We start from the raw sequence: 22,427 nt of genomic DNA, 5'->3' as shown, positions 1-22,427 counted from the left end.
CAGAAAAAGAGAGAGAGAGAAAGAGATGCAGAGGTTCTCTAGAAGCTCAGGAAGAGAAGAACTGGGGGCAACAGAAATGTCCAAAGGGAATTTCCTGGTGGAAAACTGCATCCTGTGGAGTGTGACTTCACCTTTTGTCTCTTCAAATGATTAAAAACAGTTTTAAAATACAAAAAATTCATATATACTTTGTTTTAGTAAGTTAATTGGGAAACGCATTGAAGGGGTAAAATCCTGGATCCAGGCCCGAAGTACCACCAGAAAATCCCTCAGTTCCCTGATTACCACACTTTTCATTTCTTGGCATTAGAAATAAAATCCATCTTCACTTTAGTTTAGGAACAATCCACTTAATAATTTGGCTAATTTGAATTCACAAATGTGCAGGAAAAACACATTTGAGACATGCAAAATTTTATGTCTATGCATATTTCTAAATTAAAAAACAACTAAAGGAATTTAAATAAATTACATCTGGACTGAGAAAGATGCCAAGTTTCAGTCCAATGCAAATGAAAGTGGTTTAGATGTATGCCATTTAAAGGAGTTCTAAGCATTTCCTGAAATAAAACAATTTTGGTTGTGATTTCACAACTCTATTGTTTTTTTCTTGTTCCATTTCAATTGGCTAATGGAAATGAAGTTATGGATGAGAGGATCATTGTCATTATCTCTAATCTAGATGCTTTCTATACCACTGAAACTCAGTTTCTCTTTTCTGTAGTCACTGGGGCTATCCATCAATTGGCTGACAATGTCTGTTTTCAGTCCCTGATTATGAGAAGACAATATACCTCTTCCCTTGGCTAAGTAATAATGCTACCCTATCTTTCTCCTGTAACACAACTGCATAAATTATTTGTGTTACATCATGTTTTGTCTGGAACTCACTTAAAATTTTTCTGTCTACCCTGGTGTCCTAATATGTGCCCCATATCAGATACATGGAGAAGGCAATGGCACCCCACTCCAGTACTCCTGCCTAGAAAATCCCATGGACAGAGGAGCCTGGTGGGCTGCAGTCCATGGGGTCGGAAAGAGTCGGACATGACTGAGAGACTTCACTTTCACTTTTCACTTTCATGCATTGGAGAAGGAAATGACAACCCACTCCAGTGTTCTTGCCTGGAGAATCCCAGGGACAGGGAAGCCTGGTGGGCTGCCGTCTATGGGGTCGCACAGAGTCGGACACGACTGAAGTGACTTAGCAGCAGCAGCAGCAGCAGATACACAACAACATTCCTAGCTTGTAAGTCTTACTTTGGGACCTAAATAAAATGTATATACTTGTCTTATTTCTTTATTCTGTACCTTGTATTGTTTTAAAATACATTTAAGCTAAGATGAGGAAAAAATGAAGAGAAAGCAAATGAAATACAAGAGAATATGAGTTATATAATATATAATATCTATGATGATTGATGAACATGTATTAGTAATGATGATGATGCTATTGTATTAATACCCTTTATCTAGAGAGAGGAATCTTTTTATGTGCCAAGCCACTGGCTTAGCGTTCACATGCAGTGTCTCATTTAATACTCACAAATATGCTAATAGGTCTGTATTATAGTCATCTCTATTTTATCAGTGAAAACACAAATTTCAGAGAAGTGATTGAACTAATGTCACACCTCTCATAAGGTTGAACAACTTTGATGCAAACTCATATTTGATTTTCAGAACCAAAGCTCTAAGCAACCAAATTCTAGGCAAGTGATATTGCCAAGAAATGAAAAAAAAATTACAAAATAAAGATAAAAGCCATGTAGGCTAAGTAAGATAAGCCTAATGAGAACTTTGAAAGTGAACTCCAAACCATCAAGTGACAGAGGAAGTCACTCAAAGCTTCCTAACAGTAGAAGTGAAGAAGAGACAACTTATTTCATAAAAATGTACAGCGTCCATAAGGTAAAAAACCAAGCAAAAGCACACCCACCAAAAAAGCCAAAAAACTGCTCCAGAAATAAGACTTAATGAGCAGAGGCTGAATCATTTGCTGTAAAACTGGTGACTCTCAGTTTGGTAATTTGGATGTGGATACACAAGCCAGAATTTTCAGTAACTGTAAGAAAAGGGAAATGGAAGGCAAGATTTCTCTTAGGCTAGAAGAAAAGATAACCTTCATGTAGGAGTCTCATTTTTCACCTCCAGCAGCCTATCTCTTCAATTACTTTATCAATTATAATTCCTCACTGCTTATCTTGTCTGTCTTCCAGGCAGCAGGAAAAGAAAGAATAAGGTCATTTCTTTTGTTCTTCCACATCTCATCTCCTTATTCTCTTTTTAGAACAGAAAGAAAGTTGAAACCACAAACAGCTTCACTTCCATTGCACTAATGAAAGTGATAAATAAACTGAACTTTTAAAGAACAAGTGGTCTCTTTATTATGAGAATATGAATATATATTATGAGCACATAAAGGCTGTGAAAATGACTGCTTTGATGATAATAATAAAAACAATAACATGATTTCTTTGGTTTATAAAATGCTCAGATCCATAGCCAGATTCATAGTCACTATCTCCCATACCCACTCTGACCTAAGAAATGGCCCTTCACAGACTCTGTGTCTTAAATCCCTCCACTCTCTCCCTGTCCATTCAAACATATACACCCCAAATACCAACATCTTTCATTTGAATTATAACAATACTTCCTTAACTAGTCCACTTGCCTTCAAATGTGAACCTTCCATGCATCTCTTTCCCACTCTGCCACCAGAGGGAATGGATTTGAGATTCATGTTGATCATGCCACTCAAGTAAACCTTGAAAACCTTTCAATTATTTTCCCATTGTGCTTAAAATAAAGCCCAAATTCTTGGCCATGGTTGACAGGGCTCTGCATGAGTCGGCCCCTGTCTACTTCTCTAGGCTCATCTTTACATTCTCACTCAGCTCTTACTAGACTGTTGGGTCCTTGAGTGGGATACAGTTTCTCTCAGTTGTCTTCTGGAATGCTCCAAACCAAATCGTCACCCTGATATATGCTCTCACAGTGTATCATCTCTATAGCCTTAATTACCATTGTAAATAACTGTTTCTGGAATTATTTATGATATCTGCTTTATCTCTTTACCATAAACACTATAAGAGGAGAACTAGCACCTTGTTTGCTACTCTATTGTCAGAATCGAGTATATATATATATATATATATATATACACACTACGTACCATATAGTAGAGACTCAAGTGTTTGTATGTGTAAATAAACAATAATCAATGAATCAGAAATAAAATATGAGGCCACTATCAAGATGGCATATACGATGAACTGGTTTTCAGAAATAAGTATATTTTGTGCCCTCCTCCAAGGCTTTATTTGTTCTTTTTGGTAGTACACATGTATGAAGCAGCAATACATATTAAGGATAACTGCCTTGTTCTGTTTGAGTCTATTGTTTTGACACTAAGTGAAAGAAAGTGCCCATGTATTGTTTAAATACTTACCTACCTGCCACTAAATCTATTTTTGATACGTTATTATTTTTTTTTGCTAGAAGAAAAAAATAAAACTGTCCTGAATTTTCAGCCCTGATACTTAGTGTCTAAATATGATCTGATGGTAGAATTCACAGGTGACCCCTGAAGAATAACAAAAATCTACAAATGTTAAAAATTGAAAAAAAAAAAAACACTTAGAATTTCATTACTCTGAACCTAGAAGAAACCTCCCCCAAACATCCTTGTTCAGCCTCTCTGTTGTACAGGAAATAAAAAGACCTAAGAAAGGGAAGAGGCTTTCCTAAGGGAATACAATGAGTTCACTGGTGTGTGTCATGTTAGAATACAAGTCTCCTCATCTTATATGATCTCTTCTATTCTTTTCTCTTCTTCCTCTCTCTCTCACACTCTCTTTTTCATAACACTATCCAGTAAAACTTTCTCTGAGACTGGAAATGTTCTGTATCTGTGCTGACTTAGATGGTAGCCACTATCCTCATGTGGCTATCAAGTACTTGAAATGTGGCTAGTGCAACTGAGGAAATGAAATTTTTCATTTTAATTAATTTAAACTTAAATAGCTTCATATGGTTAGTGGAAATTGTACTGAACAGCATAGCTCTAAAATATGTTAGCTAGATTAAGGAAAATATATGCAATGACATCAAATAATTTTTAGTAAGCTAGCAGAAAAATCTGAATTACCTCACAGTAACCTTCCAGAATTTGGATAACATCGAAGAAGGTAAAATGGGCTTGGTTACAAGTAATAGGAAAAGAAATCAGAAACAATGCAAACCGGAGTAAATAATACAGAGGATGTAAGTTTTCTTAAAGGTGTATTGTTCACAGGTGGGGCTCACCTCCTGGTGGATTTGACTCAGTAACTCCACTCAGTTATCAAGGATGTAGCTCAGTTTCAACTTTTTCTCTGCTGTGCAAGGTGTCATTCTAAAGTAGGCTTCCCACCATGGATGAAACACAGCTGCCAAAAGCTGTCTGAGATATGATCTTATTCATCCACATATGGGAACAAAAAGGATTGTTTCAAGAAGCTCTCCTCAGATAAGCAAGGAAGAATCTTCATTAGCTTCCCCTAGCAAACCACTTCTCAGAGCTCCTTAGCTTGTCTTGGATCACTTGCCCCTCCCTGAGCCAGCTACCTTGATCAGGGGGGAAAGATCACATGGTTAGACTGAGGGCTAGAGCATTAGTCCCAAACCCAAGTCAGGAGAGAAATTAACTTCCTCCAAAAGAAATGAATGGAATGTGGGAGGTCTGATACTTAAATGAAGTGAAAGTGAAGTCACTCAGTCATGTCTGACTCTTTGCCACCCTGTGGACTGTAGCCTATCAGGCTCCTCCATCCATGGGATTTTCCAGGCAAGTGAGTTGCCATTTCCTTCTCCAGGGGATCTTCCTGACCCTGGTCTCCAGCATTGTGGGCAGACGCTTTACTGTCTGAACCACCAGGGAAGTCACTTAAATGAAAATCAGGACAATAACTTGGAAGAAAGGATGAATATTGAAAACAACCACAGTGTGGACAAAAGCTGGTGGTGTTTTCATATATATTTTAGGACTAAAGTACTTTGTCATTTTTATAATTTTTTTCTACTTAAAAGTAGTATGGTTTTTGAAAGGTAGTAAACTTCCCCTCCCTCTTTGAATCTCTTTCCCTCCTCCACATCTATCAGAGAGTCCTGGTCTGTAAGTAAGAGTGAAGATGGGGTAGGAGTAGTGTATGTCCTCTCCCAGTGAACTTCCACCTCTGGAGTCAGTGAGGAGGCAGTGGTGCTTCTCAAGGAGTCGAGGAGAAAAAGAAGAGGTGACATTGCAGGAGAACTAGGATGCTGAGGCCTTGAACAGAATTATTTCTGGACTTTCATTTGGTAGTTTCTTCCATGAGGAAATTCAAGGATGAGTGATCTGGAGCAACTGAAGCAGGAAGCTGAGAGCTGTGGAATCAGATCCAGAGATCAAGTCCTGAGCCTTTGGAGTGGGAGCACTGACTCCAAGACCCTAGGCTACCAGAGAACTAACCCTAGGGAGTATCAAATAGTGAGAACTCACACAAAGAAAACCACTTGAATACAAGACCCAGCATCACCCCACCAGCACTAGCACCCTGTGCAGGATGCCTCATCTAAACAACCAACAAAATGAAAATATAAACCCAATCATCAGCAGACAGGATTACCATCTCATTCAGCCTAGCCCATTAGAAGAAAAACAAACAAACAAAAACTCAGCACAAATCTCCCTCTATAAGAAGCTCACACAAACTATTGGATCAACCTTAGGAAGGCAGAAACCAAAAGGAAGAAAGAATTCAACCTTGAAGCCTGGGAAAAGGAGACCTCAAGCACAATAAGTTTAAAACAAATAATGAAAAGGCAGAGAAATGCTACACAAGTGAAGGAAATAAACTGGAAACACAGAAGTCCAAATCAATGAAGAGGAAATAGGCAAACTACCTGAAAAATAATTCAGAATAATGATAGTAAAGATGATCAAAAACCTTGAAAACAAAATGGAGAAAATGCAAGAATCAATTAACAAAGACCTAGAAAAATCAGACAGTAAAGCACCTGTCTACAATGCGGGAGACCCAGGTTCGATCCTTGGGTTGGGAAGATCCCCTGGAGAAGGAAATGGCAATCCACTCCAGGACTATTGCCTGGAAAATCCCATGGACAGAGGAGCCTGGTAGGCTCCAGTTCATGGGGTTGCAAAGAGTTGGACACGACTGAGCGACTTCACTTCACTTTACTTCATGGGCTTCCCTGGTGGCTAAGAGGGTAAAGCGTCTGCCTGCAATGCAGGAGACCTGGGTTTGATCCCTGGGTTGGGAAGATCCCCTGGAGAAGGAAATTGCAACCCACTCCAGTATTCTTGGACTTCCCTGGTGGCTCAGACGGTAAAGCGTCTGTCTACAATACAGGAGACCCGGGTTCAATCCCTGGGTTGGGAACATCCCCGGGAGAAGGAAATGGCAATCCACTCCAAAACTATTGCCTGGAAAATCCCATGGACAGAGGAGCCTGGTAGGCTACAGTCCATGGGGTTGCAAAGAGTCAGACACGAAGGAGTGACTTCACTTCACTTCAGAAGAATTAAAGAATAAACATGCAGAGACAAATGACACAATTACTGAAATTAAAAACTACTCTAGAAGGAATCAAGAGCAGATTATCTGAAGCAGAAGAACAAATCAGTGAACTGGAAGATAAAATGGTGGAAGTAAATTCTGAAGAGCAGAATAAAGTAAAAAGAGTGAAAAGAACTGAGGATAGTCTCAGAGACCTCTGGGACAATATCAAATGCACCAACATTCGAATTATAGGGATCCCAGAAAAAGAAGAGAAAAAGAAAGGGTATGAGAAAATTTTTGAAGAGATTATAGTTGAAAATTTCCCCAGCATGGGAAAGGAAATAGACAATCAAATCCAAGGGGCACAAAGAATCCCATACAGGATAAACCCAAGGAGAAACATGCCAAGACGCATACTAATGAAACTAACAAAAACTAAACACAAAGAAAGTATATTGAAAGCAGCAAGGGAGAAGCAACAAGTAACATACAAGGGAAACCCCATATGCTTAACAGCTGATCTTTCAGCAGAAACTCTGCAGGCCAGAAGGGACTGGCAGGATATATTTAAGTACTGAAAGGGAAAAATTACAACCAAGATTACTGTACCTGGCAAGGATCTCGTTCAAAACTGATGGAGAAATAAAGAGCTTTCCAGACAAGCAAAAGTTAAGAGAATTCAATACCACCAAACCAGCTTTACAACAAATGTTAAACAGACTTATATAGTCAAGAAATACAACAGAAGAAAAAAGATCTACAAAATCAACCCCAAACAATTAAGAAAATGGCAGTAAGAACGTATGTATCAGTAATTACTTTAAATGTAAATGGATTAAATGCTCCAACCAAAGACACAGACTGGCTGAATGGATACAAAAACAAGACCCATATATATGCTGTCTACAACAAACGCACTTCAGACCTAAAGACACATACAGACTGAAAGTGAGAGGATGGAAAAATATATTCCATGCAAAAGGGAAGCAAAAGAAAGCTGGAGTAGCAATCTTCATATCAGACAAAATAGACCTTAGAATTAAAGACTATTGCAAGAGATAAGGAAGGACACTACATAATGATAAAGGGATCAATCCAAGAGGAAGACATAACAACTGTAAATATCTATGCACCCAACATAGGAGCACCTCAATGCATAAGACAAACACTAACAGACGTAAAAGGAGAAAATGACAGTAACACAATAATAGTAGGAGACTTTCACACCCCACTCACATCAATGGATAGATCATCAAAACAGAAAATTAATAAGGAAACACAAGTCTTAAATGATACACCAAATAAGATGCATTTCATTGATATCCTCAGGACATTCCATCCAAATGCAGAAGAATACACCTTATTCTCAAGTGCACATGAAACATTCTCCAGGATAAACCACATCTTGGGTCACAAATCAAACCTCAGTAAATTTAAGAAAATTGAAATCATATCAACCATCTACACTGACCACAACGCTATGAGATTAGATATCAATTATAAGAAAAAACTGTAAGAAACACAAATACATGGAAATTAAACAACACATTTCTAAATAACCACCAGATTACTGAAGAAATCAAAAGGGAAATCAAAAAATTTCTAGAAACAAATGACAATGAAAACACAACTCAAAACCTATGAGATGCAGCAAAAGCAGTTCTAAGATGGAAGTTTATAGCAATATAATCCTACCCAAGAAAGAAGAAAAACATTGACTAGACAACCTAACTTTACACCTAAAACAGCTGTAACCAAAAACAACAAATAAAAAAAAATTAGTAGAAGAAAAGAAATCATAAAGATCTGAGCAGAAACAAATGAAAAAGAAATGAAACAATAGTAAAGATTAATAAAACTAGAAGCTGCTTCTTTGAGAAGATAAACAAAATGACAAACTTTTAGCCAGACTCATCAAGAAAAAAAGAGAGAAGAATCAAATCAACAAAATTCGAAATGAAAAAGGAGAGGTTACAACACACAATGCAGAAATTCAAAGGAATATAAGAGACTGTTATGACTATGCCAAAGTCTTTGACTGTGTGGATCACAATAAACTGTGGAAAATTCTGAAAGAGATGGGAATACCAGACCACCTGACCTGCCTCTTAAGAAACCTATATGCAGGTCAGGAAGCAACAGTTAGAACTGGACATGGAACAACAGACTGGTTCCAAATAGGAAAAGGAGTTCGTCAAGGCTGTATATTGTCACCCTGTTTATTTAACTTATATGCAGAGTACATCATGAGAAACGCTGGGCTGGAAGAAGCACAAGATGGAATCAAGATTGCCGGGAGAAATACCAATAACCTCAGATATGCAGATGACCACCTTACGGCAGAAAGTGAAGAGGAACTAAAAAGCCTCTTGATGAAAGTGAAAGAGGAGAGTGAAAAAGTTGGCTTAAAGCTCAACATTCAGAAAACCAAGATCATGGCATCTGGTCCCATCACTTCATGGGAAATAGATGGGGAAACGGTGGAAACAGTGTCAGACTTTATTTTTGGGGGGCTCCAGAATGACTGCAGATGGTGATTGCAGCCATGAAATTAAAAGAATAGCAAGGAGAGATAAGAAAGCCTTCCTCAGAGATCAATGCAAAAAAATAGAGGAAAACAACAGAATGGGAAAGACTAGAGATCTCTTCAAGAAATTAGAGATACCAAGGAAAATTTCATGCAAAGATGGGCTTGATAAAGGACAGAAATCGTATGGACCTAATAGAAGCAGACAGAGAAGGCAATGGTACCCCACTCCAGTACTCTTGCCTGGAAAATCCCATGGATGGAGGAGCGTGGTAGGCTGCAGTCCATGGGGTCGCTAAGAGTTGGACACAACTGAGTGACTTCACTTTCACTTTTCACTTTCATGCATTGGAGAAGGAAATGACAACCCACTCCCAGGGTTCTTGCCTGGAGAATCCCAGGGACGGGGGAGCCTGGTGGGCTACGGGGTCCACAGAGTTGGACACGACTGAAGTGACTTAGCAGCAGCAGCAACAGAAGCAGAAGATATTAAGAAGAGACGGCAAGAATACACAGAAGAACTGCACAAAAAAGAGCTTCATGACCAAGATGATCACTCACCTATAGCCAGACATCCTGGAATGTGAAGTCAAGTGGGCCTTAGAAAGCATCACTATGAACAAAGCTAGTGGAGGTGATGGAATTCCAGTTGAGCTATTTCAAATCCTGAAAGATGATGCTGTGAAAGTGCTACACTCGGTGTAAACAGTGTCAGACTTTATTTTTTGGGGGCTCCAGAATCACCGCAGATGGTGACTGCAACCATGAAATTAAAAGACGCTTACTCCTTGGAAGGAAAGTTATGACCAACCTAGATAGCATATTCAAAAGCAGAGGCGTTACTTTGCCAACAAAGGTCCATCTAGTCAAGGCTATGGTTTTTCCAGTGGTCATGTATGGATGTGAGAGTTGGACTGTGAAGAAAGCTGAGTGCCGAAGAATTGATGCTTTTGAACTGTGGTGTTGGAGAAGACTCTTGAGAGTCCCTTGGACTGCAAGGAGATTCAACCAGTCCATTCTAAAGATCAGTCCTGGGTGTTCATTGGAAGGACTGATGCTAAAGCTGAAACTCCAGTACTTTGGCCACCTCATGCGAAGTGTTGACTCATTGGAAAAGACTCTGATGCTGGGAGGGATTGGGGGCAGGAGGAAAAGGGGACAACAGAGGATGAGATGGCTGGATGGCATCACCAACTCGATGGACATGAATTTGGGTGAACTCCGAGAGCTGGTGATGGACAGGGAGGCCTGGCGTGCTGCAATTCATAGGGTCGCAAAGAGTCGGACATGATTGAGCAACTCAACTGACTCACTGACTGATATATAATATGTTTTATATACAATTTATAGAATATGTTTTATGATCTATTTTTTTCTCTGAAAATATCACATTTTCCAATGTCAATAACAATTCCTCTAATGGTGAACTTAATCTAGATAATCAACCTAAAATACTTTTCTCTTTCTAAGCATTCCACATCCCTTTATTGCTTGTAAACTGTGGTTAATCTTCTCACTTTTATGGCAGCAAACTGCCTCCTATGCAAGACAGAGAATTAACAATGAAAATATTTTTCTTTTCTCTGCAGGACCCTATATGATACCAATGGTTAACTGCAACAGAAAAGCATACATCCCCGCTGATTGGTGTGGGCTTAAATCTGGTGAACTTTATTTGACGCTGTCGGTTTGTATCTGATCTGCCTTCAGGTAAATTTCTCTTCTGGTCTTTGTTTTATTTTTAATATGGCTGATTATCTATTCTCTTTTATCTGGTTTGAATTTTAATTATGAGAAAGAAATAATTTCCCGAAATGGAAAAAATATAGAAAAATAGATATGTATATCTTTTAATCCATATCTCCTTGGCCGTCCCTCCTTTTATTTCTTTGCTTTTCGACTTGGTCAGAGAGGCAGTGAAATAGAAGGGCTAAGAGAATGGACTGTGGACTCAGACAGCTTGGGTCCTTCTTTCAGCAGCATCTCTTACTAACTGTCCAATCCTATTTCAGTACCTTTTCTTGAGTTGCCAAATACTGATATCAAACTCAAGGGATTATTGTTAAGATGCATATTAGAATATCTGGTATATTATAAGTCTCTGTAAACTTTTAAAATTAAATTTGGTATCTAGGCTCTAAGATTTAGTTCTATATTTTAAGATGCTTTCACATGTCTTTGAAACCTCAGCTTTTAAAATTTGAAACATTCTTGCTCCCCTCTTTTACCTCCACTTACCTTTCCTATTCCCCTTCTTTCCTCTAAATCAGATCACTTTTTAGAGTTAGTTCTAGTGCTTTATTGTCCACGGACTTTTTGTTGGCCTCCCAAGTCTAGACTGGACACCCCTCTATATAGTTGTGTCCTATAAGACATGCCTCAGTCTCTCTAAGATTCAGTGCCAACCACATTTGCTAAAGCATCTACTGCTCAGTGTGGTAGCATAGATGGAAGAATGTCCCAGAAGGAGGGAATAAATTGTGCAAAATCTTGGACTGAAGAAGGCATTTTGTTTGAAGGACTGAAAGGCACCATGCTTTATCTAGGGATGTGGAAGTGAGAGATAGACTAGTGAAGTGAAAATAACTATCTAGTGATCACAAGATCACTATCACTATCTAGTCTATCTCTCACTTCCACATCCCAAGATAAAGCACGGTGCCTTTCAGTCCTTCAAACAAAATGCCTTCTTCAGTCCAAGATTTTGCACAATTTATTCCCTCCTTCTGGAATATTCCTTCATCTGTTCTTTTCCCAGATGGCTCTTTTTTTATCCCTCTGGTCTCACAGAGATTTTCCCTGACCTTATCATTCCCTTTTTGAAAACACATGATGACTTAAATGTGGTTTAAAAACCACAGACCACAAGACTCAACACAACCAAAGTGTGCCGATGTTTTCAATCTAAATATCATCCCATTCCTCTCTACCTGCTCCCACATTCACTATGCTCTAGTCACTCTTAACTTCTCTCAGTAATACACTTCGGTATTCTTTCCTTTAAGAAGCATTCATGCAATAAGCCAAGTACAGAGAACAGAACTCAAGAACTGGTGTATAAGATAGAAATTGCTCATGCACTCCAAAAGCTTTCTAGCCTTTGTACCTGCTCTAAACTCCTGTTTTATTCATCACTGTTCACTCACCCTCTGACAATGTACCTGGCACATAGTAGGTGATCAATCATTATTTATAGACTAGATGAATAAAGGAATGTGTCAGTGAATGAATAAACACAGCCATTTCTCATTCTCATGTTTTAGGTGTCTTATGAATTTGCAGCAATATTCTAAGCAAGTGGTTGGTGGTGGGCTGAGCAGGGAGGAGGCTGGGAAGAATTTCAGATGATGTGTCTGTATGTGTATGGGTGTTTGTGTGGGAATCTGAGTCTGAGAATGCCTAAATGTGCATCTCCAACCACAGCCCAGTGCCAGAAAGGCTTTTTGAATTGCTTCTTGTTTTTTCTCATCCACCCTTTTGTCCTTTTCTCCTACCACACCATATTGAAAGTAGGCCTTTCCCACTCTTAGTTTCCACCTTCACGTTCATACTGTAGTGAAGAACATGTGGTATCTCTGGGAGTCCCAACTAGGAGATCTAGCAGTTGCTAGTTTAGAGTAGAGGAGGAGAGAATTATAAAAAGGAGTTCAAGGGAGTCATCGAACATGACTAAAGCGGGTAGGATAGAGTAGTTGAGCACACCCACACTTGGATTCCCTAAACCAGAGGTCCTCAGTCTTGACTGTGAGTTACAATAACCTGGGGAGTTTGTGAAACTCTAAATGGCCTCGGACCCTACCCCAGATCAATCAAATCAGGATCTGTGAAAGTGCGACTTGGGCAGCAGTATTTTCAAACCTCTCTGTGTGGTTCCAACATGCAGCCAAGTTTGAAAGCCACTGCAGTAAAACAAAACCTTACTGCAGTGTTTGGTCACTATGGCAACCCCATAAATACCTGTGATATTTTGTTAATTAATTGCCAACTAAGAGGCACATTCCCCCTGTTTAATAGATTTAAGGTTAGGCCAGTGTTTCCAGTACATCTTTATGGAAAGCTTACTATGTGCTTGATATGATAATATTTACCATATAAGACCTCTATTTCATTACTTTGTGATTCTTTTTCCTACCTCATATTTAAGTGCATAGATTATGTGAACTTTGGGTGTTCCAAGAGATGGTTAGTACACATCATGATTGCTCCGCTTACATACATTCCCCCCCACCTTAACTTTTTATCATTTAGTCACAATCTCCTGTGCTGAGCTAACTGCTGGTTCTAGGAGTCTATTCTGTGGCTCAGGGTAGCCCCATTCCCTGCCATAACCAGGGATGAGCACAAAAGTCAATCTGTGCCAATAATTATGCGAGGATAGGTTTGCAGAGATCTCCTGGAAAGATACTTTTTTTCATTCATCCAAGACAGTTTTAGGAAGTAATTTTTTTTCTCTTCTCCAGACCGGAGAAAGGGAGCAGGTCATAGACTCAGTGTCATTATGAAGCAGTGCTAATCTTAGCATGAGACTGATACCATGAAAAGCAGAGGAAACAAGTGTGGAAAAAATGTCCTTTGCTGAACCAGACTCTTAAGTCCACTCAGTGTTAGACTTGCCCTGTAATAGTTTAAGGCAGTTTGAGTGTGGCTTTCTGTTACTTTCAACCAAAAGCATCCTAATTAATGGAGCATTAAGAGACAGCCTGGGTTTCCCAGGTGGTGTTAGTGGTAAAGAATCCACCCACTAATGCAGGAAATGTCAGAGACGTGGGTTCTATCCCTGGTTGGGGAAGATGCCCCGGAGTAGGAAATGGCAACCCAGTACAGTATTCTTGCCTGGAAAAGTTCACAGACAGAGGGGTCTGGTGGACAGAGTTAGACCTGACTGAGCACACATAAGAGACAGCCTACAACAGTGGAACTATAAAACTAAAAATATCCCAAAGATTATTTAACCCAAACTTTCATTTTAAAAATGAGAAGATTGAGGACTTCCCTTGTGGTCCAGTGGTTAAGACTCTGTGCTTCCACTGCAGGCAGCATGGGTTCAGTCCCCAGCAGGGGAAGTTCCACATGCTGTGAGGTTCAGCCAAAAAAATAAAAAATGAGAAGATTAAGACCCAAACAGCCAAAATAACTCATGGAGGACAATGCGGTCTACTGGTCTTATGTTACTTAGAATTGGGCCTGGATTTCAAGTGTCCTCATTCCAGTGCATTGTTCATTCTACTAAAGAATAAAGTCTTTATTGTATACATTCACTTTAATTTTCAAATGTTGCTAAATTAGCTGTGATGACCCTAATTTTTTAAATGTCATTAAATTTCCTTGGAAGGAACTCTCTCTAGAAATAGATATTCTCAGCCTTTTCTCAAAAGACATACTCAAAGCCTGTAGAGACCATTTGATTTTCAAATGCAGACGTCATGAAAGAATATGCAAAACTGTTGAAAATATATATCACACAAGCCACCCCCAACCAAAAAAAAATTTAAAGTTCTATCCAGCTAGGCTGCTTCAGTAAATGATGTTTCTGAATATATAAAATACTTGAATCTAAATTTAAAAATACTCCCCCACCCCTTGATTAACCAGATTGTCCCCTCCCCTATATATAGGAACGCTATGTGCCTGAGCCCACTTGCCATCTGTCACCACATTTTCCAAACTTCTCTTCCACCTCCTCCTCTTACACAATCTTATCACATAAAAATATTAGATTTCATGGATTTGTATAATTTCATTAAATTTTCTGAGCCAAGTAAAAATAGAGGAAGTACTGGTACCTCAAACTGACTCAGATTTTGAGTTGTCCAACAGATATCCATGGTAGCCAGTGATGACCTTTAGGCAGAGCTCATGAGCCTGGGAATAACATGAATAAGTCTTTTCCCTTAGTATGGCATTTCACATTAGAACTTTGCAAGTGTTCCCCATATTACAGAGAGGGATTTGGATAGCTTCCAGCAAGTCCTGACTCATATACCATCTTATTGCTTTGTTGATCACCTTTTGTAAAGTTTTGTGAGTTTTCTCAGATCATTTAAAAAGTACTTAGAAGCCAGTTGGGAATTATCCATGTTGCTGCTTCCTCTTTCACAGTTTGGGAAATGATTTTTAGCCATCTGAATACAGGGCACCTCTTCTCAGTTCAGTTCAGTTGCTCAGTTGTATCCAACTCTTTGCGACCCCATGGACTGCAGTACACCAGGCTTCCCTGTCCATCTACTTAACCAAGTGCTTAAGACAGAGGTTTAAGTGCCTTCCTTGGTTGCTCTCTTTCTTGCTTCTCACCTACAATCCATGCAAAATCTCTAGCAGTGCTTTTGTTTCCAGATCCCACAGGAGGTCTTTGAGGAATGCCCAGTGAGGTTGGCTATAAAGTATCAAGGCTACTACACAGTGAAGAATTGGTAGAAATGGTTCTTTCCTGCTTCTCTGCATGTGTAGGAGAAATGAGGCTTATAAAGTGCAGCCTATTGTTTCTACCAAGTACTCCTTTTTCTCCCATCCCTACCCCAGGTGGTCCTGAAGGGTTTATCAATCACCATGTCTCAACCATTCTCTGATGGCAGGGGTAGTCACATGACTCAGGCCTGACCAATCAGGAATTCCCAAGTCCTCTCAGCAGAGGTTGGTGCAATTGTGGCACATTATTCAAGAGGAATATCAGGGAGAAAGAGATTTGCTTCCTTTATAGCATAGACTTGGGGCTACTGGTGGCCATTTCTATTTGCTACAAGGAAAAACTGTACCTGTGGCAGCAGAAGCACAACCACACCCATAAGGGAAAGAGACAAACTAATATGGAAAGATAGAAAAGGAGAAAGAGACGGGGGATAAGAAGGGAGTCTAAATCAGGGGTTGGCAAACTAGGGTCTGCCTCCTGCTTATGGGAACACAATACACCCATTTATACTGTATTATCTATAAATGCTTCTATTCTGCCATGGCAGTGTTTAGTTGAAATAGATACCAAACCTAACTAACAATGGCTAAATGAGGACATATGAAGTATTTTGTCCTTTTCAAAGAGCTCATAGTTTATTGAAGGGTAAATAGAAAAGTAAATATATATGTATAGTATATAATGCGGAAAAAATACAATACAGAATAATACACCCAAAAACTAGCAAAGTAGCAATGGTCACAGATGATACTTACACTACTGATGATGACATCTTCCAATTATTGACTGCATATTATGTGGATGCTTTACATATATTTTCACTCATCCTTCAATCTTGTACAGTAAACATATCAGTAAGGATAGAACAAGTCTTGCTGGAATAACAAATCAACCTGGTATCTCTTGCTGCACATCCATGGTGGATCAGTAGCAGAATGTGCTTAGTCTTAACAGCCAAGATCTCAAGATGATGGAGGTTCCTTTTCAACACATGTTTTCATATTTGCCTCACTGAGGGTAGTTTAGTTCAGTCGCTCAGTTGTGTCCGACTCTTTGTGATCCCGTGAATTGCAGCAAGCCAGGCCTCCCTGTCCATCACCAACTCCTGGTGTTCACCCAGACTCACGTCCATCGAGTCAGTGATGCCATCCAGCCATCTCATCCTCTGTCGTCCCCTTCTCCTCCTGCCCCCAATCCCTCCCAGCATCAGAGTCTTTTCCAATGAGTCAACTCTTTGCATGAGGTGGCCAAAGTATTGGAGTTTCAGCTTTAGCATCATTCCTTCCAAAAATCCCAGGGCTGATCTCCTTCAGAATGGACTGGTTGGATCTCCTTGTAGTCCAAGGGACTCTCAAGAGTCTTCTCCATCACCACAGTTCAAAAGCATCAATTCTTCGGCACTCAGCTTTCTTCACAGTCCAACTCTCACATCCATACATGACCACTGGAAAAACCATAGCCTTGACTAGACGGACCTTTGTTGGCAAAGTAATGTCTCTGCTTTTCAATATGCTATCTAGGTTGGTCATAACTTTTCTTCCAAGTAGTAAGCGTCTTTTAATTTCATGGCTGCAATCACCATCTGCAGTGATTTTGGAGCCCCCAAAAAATAAAGTCTGACACTGTTTCCACTGTTTCCCCATATTTCCCACGAAGTGATGGGACCAGATGCCATGATTTTCGTTTTCTGAATGTTGAGTTTTAAGCCAACTTTTTCACTCTCCTCTTTCACCTTCATCAAGAGGCTTTTTAGTTCCTCTTCACTTTCTGCCATAAGGGTGGTGTCATCTGCATATCTGAGGTTATTGGTATTTCTCCTGGCAATCTTGATTCCAGCTTGTGCTTCTTCCAGCCCAGCGTTTCTCATGATGTACTTTGAATATAACTTAAATAAGCAGGGTGACAATATACAGCCTTGACGAACTCCTTTTCCTATCTGGAAATCAGTCTGTTGTTCCATGTCCAGTTCTAACTGTTGCTTCCTGACCTGCATACAAATTTCTCAAAAGTCAGGTCAGGTGGTCTGGTATTCCCATCTCTTTCAGAATTTTCCACAGTTTATTGTGATCCACACAGTCAAAGGCTTTGGCATAGTCAATAAAGCAGAAATAGATGTTTTTCTGGAACTCTCTTGCTTTTTCGATGATCCAGCGGATGCTGGCAATTTGGTTTCTGGTTCCTCTGAAAAGAAGAGAAGCGAAAAGCAAAGGAGAAAAGGAAAGATATAAGCATCTGAATGCAGAGTTCCAAAGAATAGCAAGAAGAGGAAAGAAAGCCTTCCTCAGTGATCAGTGCAAAGAAATAGAGGAAAACAACAGAATGGGAAAGACTAGAGATCTCTTCAAGAAAATTAGAGATACCAAGGGAACATTTCATGCAAAGATGGGCTCGATAAAGGACAGAAATGGTATGGATCTAACAGAAGCAGAAGATATTAAGAAGAGGTGGCAAGAATACACAGAAGAACTGTACAATAAAGATCTTCATGACCAAGATAATCACGATAGTGTGATCACTCATCTAGAGCCAGACATCCTGGAATGTGAAGTCAAGTGGGCCTTAGAAAGCGTCACTAGGAACAAAGCTAGTGGAGGTGATGAAATTCCAGTTGAGCTATTTCAAATCCTGAAAGATGACGCTGTGAAAGTGCTGCACTCAATATGCCAGCAAATTTGGAAAACTCAGCAGTGGCCTCAGGACTGGAAAAGGTCAGTTTTCATTCCAATCCCAAAGAAAGGCAATGCTACAGAATGCTCAAACTGAGGGTAGGGACCATAGCAAATCTCACACTGCCTCTAGAAAAACTTCCATCTACAAGTGAAATACAGCACCTTCGCTCAGATTGCATTAGCAAAAACAAGCCATAAAGCCATGCCTATATTGAAAAATTCTGGTGAAATGTGATCAGAAGAAGAGCTGGAAATATTTAGAAAATACCAGTAATGTTTACCCAAAGAAATATTGGGTAAACACCTTTCCAATGAGGAAATTCAGTAAGAGAAGTTAGCAGACTTTGTCAAAGTTAACATTAATAAAGTAGCAGTGTTTTAATTGAACCTAGAGTCAGTATCAGAGAAAGCAATGGCACCCCACTCCAGTACTCTTGCCTGGAAAATCCCATGGACGGAGGAGCCTGGTAGGCTGCAGTCCATGGGGTCACTAGGAGTTGGACACGACTGAGCGACTTCACTTTCACTTTTATGCACTGGAGAAGGAAATGGCAACCCACTCCAGTGTTCTTGCCTGGAGAATACTAGGGACGGGGGAGCCTGGTGGGCTGCCGTCTATGGGGTCGCACAGAGTCGGACATGACTGAAGCGACTTAGCAGCAGCAGAGTCAGTATGACTCTAAATTCTAAGTTCTTTTATGTTGTATTGTGCCAGTATACTTTCCCTTTGTGCTGGAAAATAGTAGAGTTTACAAATTAAAGGAATAGTAGGTTTTTAAGGACCAAGAAAGAGATGTAAAATATTTAGATTTGGTGAGCTTGCAAAAAAGGAAACCCTTTAATCATTTTGCTAAAGACATTCACATTATATAAGCTGTATTTAAGAAAGATATGAATGACAGTTTCAACTAGTGAATTTAACCTGGAATGGGATGATTAGCAAGAGGAGAGAGCAGTATGGAAACAGGAATGAGATAATACAAAAAAAGAAGGGATTCAAAGAGCGAGAGAAAGAGTAGCAGGGAAGGAGAGGTTGAGAGAGAGAGAGAATTAGTAGTTGCAGAGGAGATTTTGGACTGAGATCATCTCTGTTCTTGAGGTACTTTAAGTATAATTCTTTCCTAAAAGGTTCAGATTCAGATATTTATGAGACAGAGTTGCTATTTCTTTTAGAGGCTTGTCAAGTGTACAAGAGGAGGAAAAATCTGTTTGTGAAAGGAGTTTACAGTATACTTAAAGTTTATTTTAAAAATAAATAGGACTTGATAGATAGGGCAGTAAACAACAGGCCCTACCAGGAACCTGCCAGGAGCACTAACAGGAAGCATCTGTAGGCTGCCAAGAGCCAGAAATAAGAATGAACAGTTCTTACCGTCAGAGAGTCACAGGAATACTCACAAACAAAAAGGATATTTGGGGAGCAGCATCTGTAAGCCAAGTTACTCCTGTCACGAACACACTCACAGTTTACATAGAACATACCCACACAGGTAAAGCCACATCTGAATCAGATGTTGCTGGCTCCCTTTGCTATAAGTTCCTGGTTTTGTTTTAGCCTGAAATTGTGACATGATACAGAAAAATAGGTAGAATCCTTTAGAGAATTTAATATCATAGGGATATAAAAATGTGCATGATCTCAATAATTAAGAAGTATGAATGACCAGAAAAGAGTCTGTGTGCTCCCTCCAAAAGTTTATTATTTTAACATTTATATTTATTAACTTTGCAAAGGTTGGACTAATTATGGATATGTGCTTACTATGTGCTGAGCATGATCACAGGAGCTGAGGATACAAACATGACAGAGAGAAGCAACCTTTACCTTCCTAGAATCTCCTATTTTCACAAAGGAAGAAAATGAGAAAAAATGAACGAGGTGATTAAAGATTGGACTAGGACTAGTAATAAAAAGCTATGAAAATAATGATATAATAGAAATCCTAGGGATAAAGAGTGGGACCAACATCAGGCAGGGCCCAGGTGGCCCTTTCGAGTGGGGAGCTTTGAGCTAGGGTTTGAAAGGTAATAAGCAAACCATGTGATGACAAAGCATAGTATATGTTTGATCCTGTTTCAATTAATTAAGACTTTTTTCTAGAGAAAAATATAATAGAGCTGAGTTATAAAGCTCATTGGATAAAGACTTAAGAGAACTGAGTCTATTTTCTGCCACTTAATAGCTGTATGCCCTTAAGCCAGTCACGTAACCTTTAAAAGTATGGCTTTCTTCATCTGTGAAATGTGTGGGTTGGGCTGGAGGATCTCTGAGGTCCTTTTCAGCAGTAAAAGTATTCCTTTCTTGTCCCTACTGCATTTGTGTGCATAGAGCACTTGCACACACACCACAGATGTAAGTCTTCTATTAATATTTTCTAATTGTTGTCTGGAATAAGCTGAGCAAAATAAGAAATGCTTACACAACATAATCTCAGTATAAGTAAAAACCACCATGCCTCCTTTTAGCATCTTCCCAAAATTCAACCTTTCCATAAAGGTCTCTGAGGATAAGTAGGACCGTATTTGGATATAGCCACACCCCTTTAGCTTCCCTGATAGCTCAGTTGGTAAAGAATCTGCCTGCAATACAAGAGACCTAGGTTCAATCCTTGGGTTGGGAAGATTCCCTGGAGAAGGGAAAGGTTACCCACTTCAGTATTCAGTCCTGGAGAATTCCATGGACTATACAGTCCATGGGGTCACAAAGAGTCGGACCTGACTGAGTGATTTTCACTTCACACCCCTTTCTCAAACTATCAGTCTCTGACCATAGTCTCTGATACTCCATGTGTGTATGACTCTTCCTCCATACTCTCCCCTTAGTACCACCCAGTCCAACATCATCTGATTGGACCAGAAGTGGATACCCAAATTGAGGAAGAATCAACTATAGGCTGACCACTGACCAGGAAAATCAATGGGAAAAGTGAGGTCAGGCTAACCAATCCACTTCAAGGAAGCTGGATTTAGGACTGTAAAACATTTATGGGTTGGTGGCAGGGCAAAAAATTAAGGACATGTGAAAGGCGCCAAAGCATTCAAAGGAAGTTGGTGGCTTCTGTTGCTGTTGAGGCCCCCAGATCCTCCCATCTCCAAAAGGCCCTGGCATTAGTGTTTTCCATACTCTATTTCTATGAAATTTCTCAGTCTTCTATCAACAATCCCCATCTCTACTAAATTTCTTCACTGGATGTCTTTCAGCCAAATTGCATTCACTAAAACAAAATGTGGCTCATTCAATAAATAAGCTAAACTCCTTGGGGATGTTAATGGTGACCAGATTTATTTTATTTTTTATTTTTTATTTTTTTTAAAAAATCTTGGCCTTGGCACGGGCCTTGCCGCCTTGCTTGCCACGACCAGACATGACAGCGACACCCACTAACAATTGCTCCCGCCGAACCAGATTTAGAAACAAGAGTAATAAATGAAAATGGGGGAAAGGCTCTTTTTTTATGAAATAGAGGTTAGATGGTTATGAGTTGCTGGCCCAGCGAGAGGTGAGTGGCACCTGAAGCAGAAAGCAGATTCCAGAAAATATGCTGTTTAGGGGATGTTCCAAAATTGGTCTGGAAGGACTGAAAGGAGATGAGTAAGATGGAAACATTTGACCTACAATTTTGCTAATGAGCAGTGCTTAACTCTGTAAGAAATAAACAGCCCCCAAAGCTTTCAGATATGTTTTTCTTTCTCTCCATTCACCTTCCTCCCAGCACAATGCATAATATGTAGTAAAAAGAAAAAAAAATAATACTTATTAGTAAAGGCATAAAATTCTGTCTTTTAGGAACCACACAGGAAGATATTTTCTCCTAGTCTCTCTTCAAAGAACTCTGTATTTTCCCACCCCTGCATAACTCTTCAGAAGTTTTTGTTAATTCTAAGGCTTATGCTCCTCAAATTAGGGATCACAGGGAGACAAATCAAGCTCATCGTTTTTCAGAAGAAGATGGTATGGAGTGATCGTCCAATAGTCACTTCCAACTGCCATCTGTGACAAGTCTGTAAAACATTTCGTTTGCATAATATATGGGAACTCTTTTAAAATACAGCACACTGCTACAAGAAGTGGGAATATTCTAAGTCAAATTATGTCTCCACATAAAACCATCCCCCTAGTATTGGCAACAAAGCAGAGTTCTCCTGTATAGCTTTAAATAAGAAAACCCACTGCTCAAGGAATTACTGAATAGACACTAAACCTAGTTTAATCCAAGCTGCTGACATGTTGTGAAGTTACACCGAGAAGAAGGCTGAGGGAAGGTCATTTAGCATAAAGATGC

General features: G+C 39.6%; 1 protein-coding gene across 2 annotated transcripts in view; it reads left to right on the top strand.

Moving 5' to 3' along the window:
• LOC113880657 overlaps positions 1-22,427 on the top strand; it is a 56,907-nt gene that overhangs the window by 7,807 nt on the left and 26,673 nt on the right. For both annotated transcript variants that reach the window (XR_003507787.1, XM_027523125.1), the window contains exon 2: positions 10,659-10,779. The gene's annotated coding sequence lies outside the window, so the exon portion shown is untranslated. The remainder of the gene's footprint in view (positions 1-10,658; positions 10,780-22,427) is intronic.

The sequence above is a fragment of the Bos indicus x Bos taurus genome, chromosome 22 (assembly GCF_003369695.1).
Source record: "Bos indicus x Bos taurus breed Angus x Brahman F1 hybrid chromosome 22, Bos_hybrid_MaternalHap_v2.0, whole genome shotgun sequence".
NCBI classification, from domain to species: domain Eukaryota; kingdom Metazoa; phylum Chordata; class Mammalia; order Artiodactyla; family Bovidae; genus Bos; species Bos indicus x Bos taurus.
Note: the sequence above shows the minus strand (reverse complement) of the source record. Positions and strands in the feature narration are given on the sequence as shown.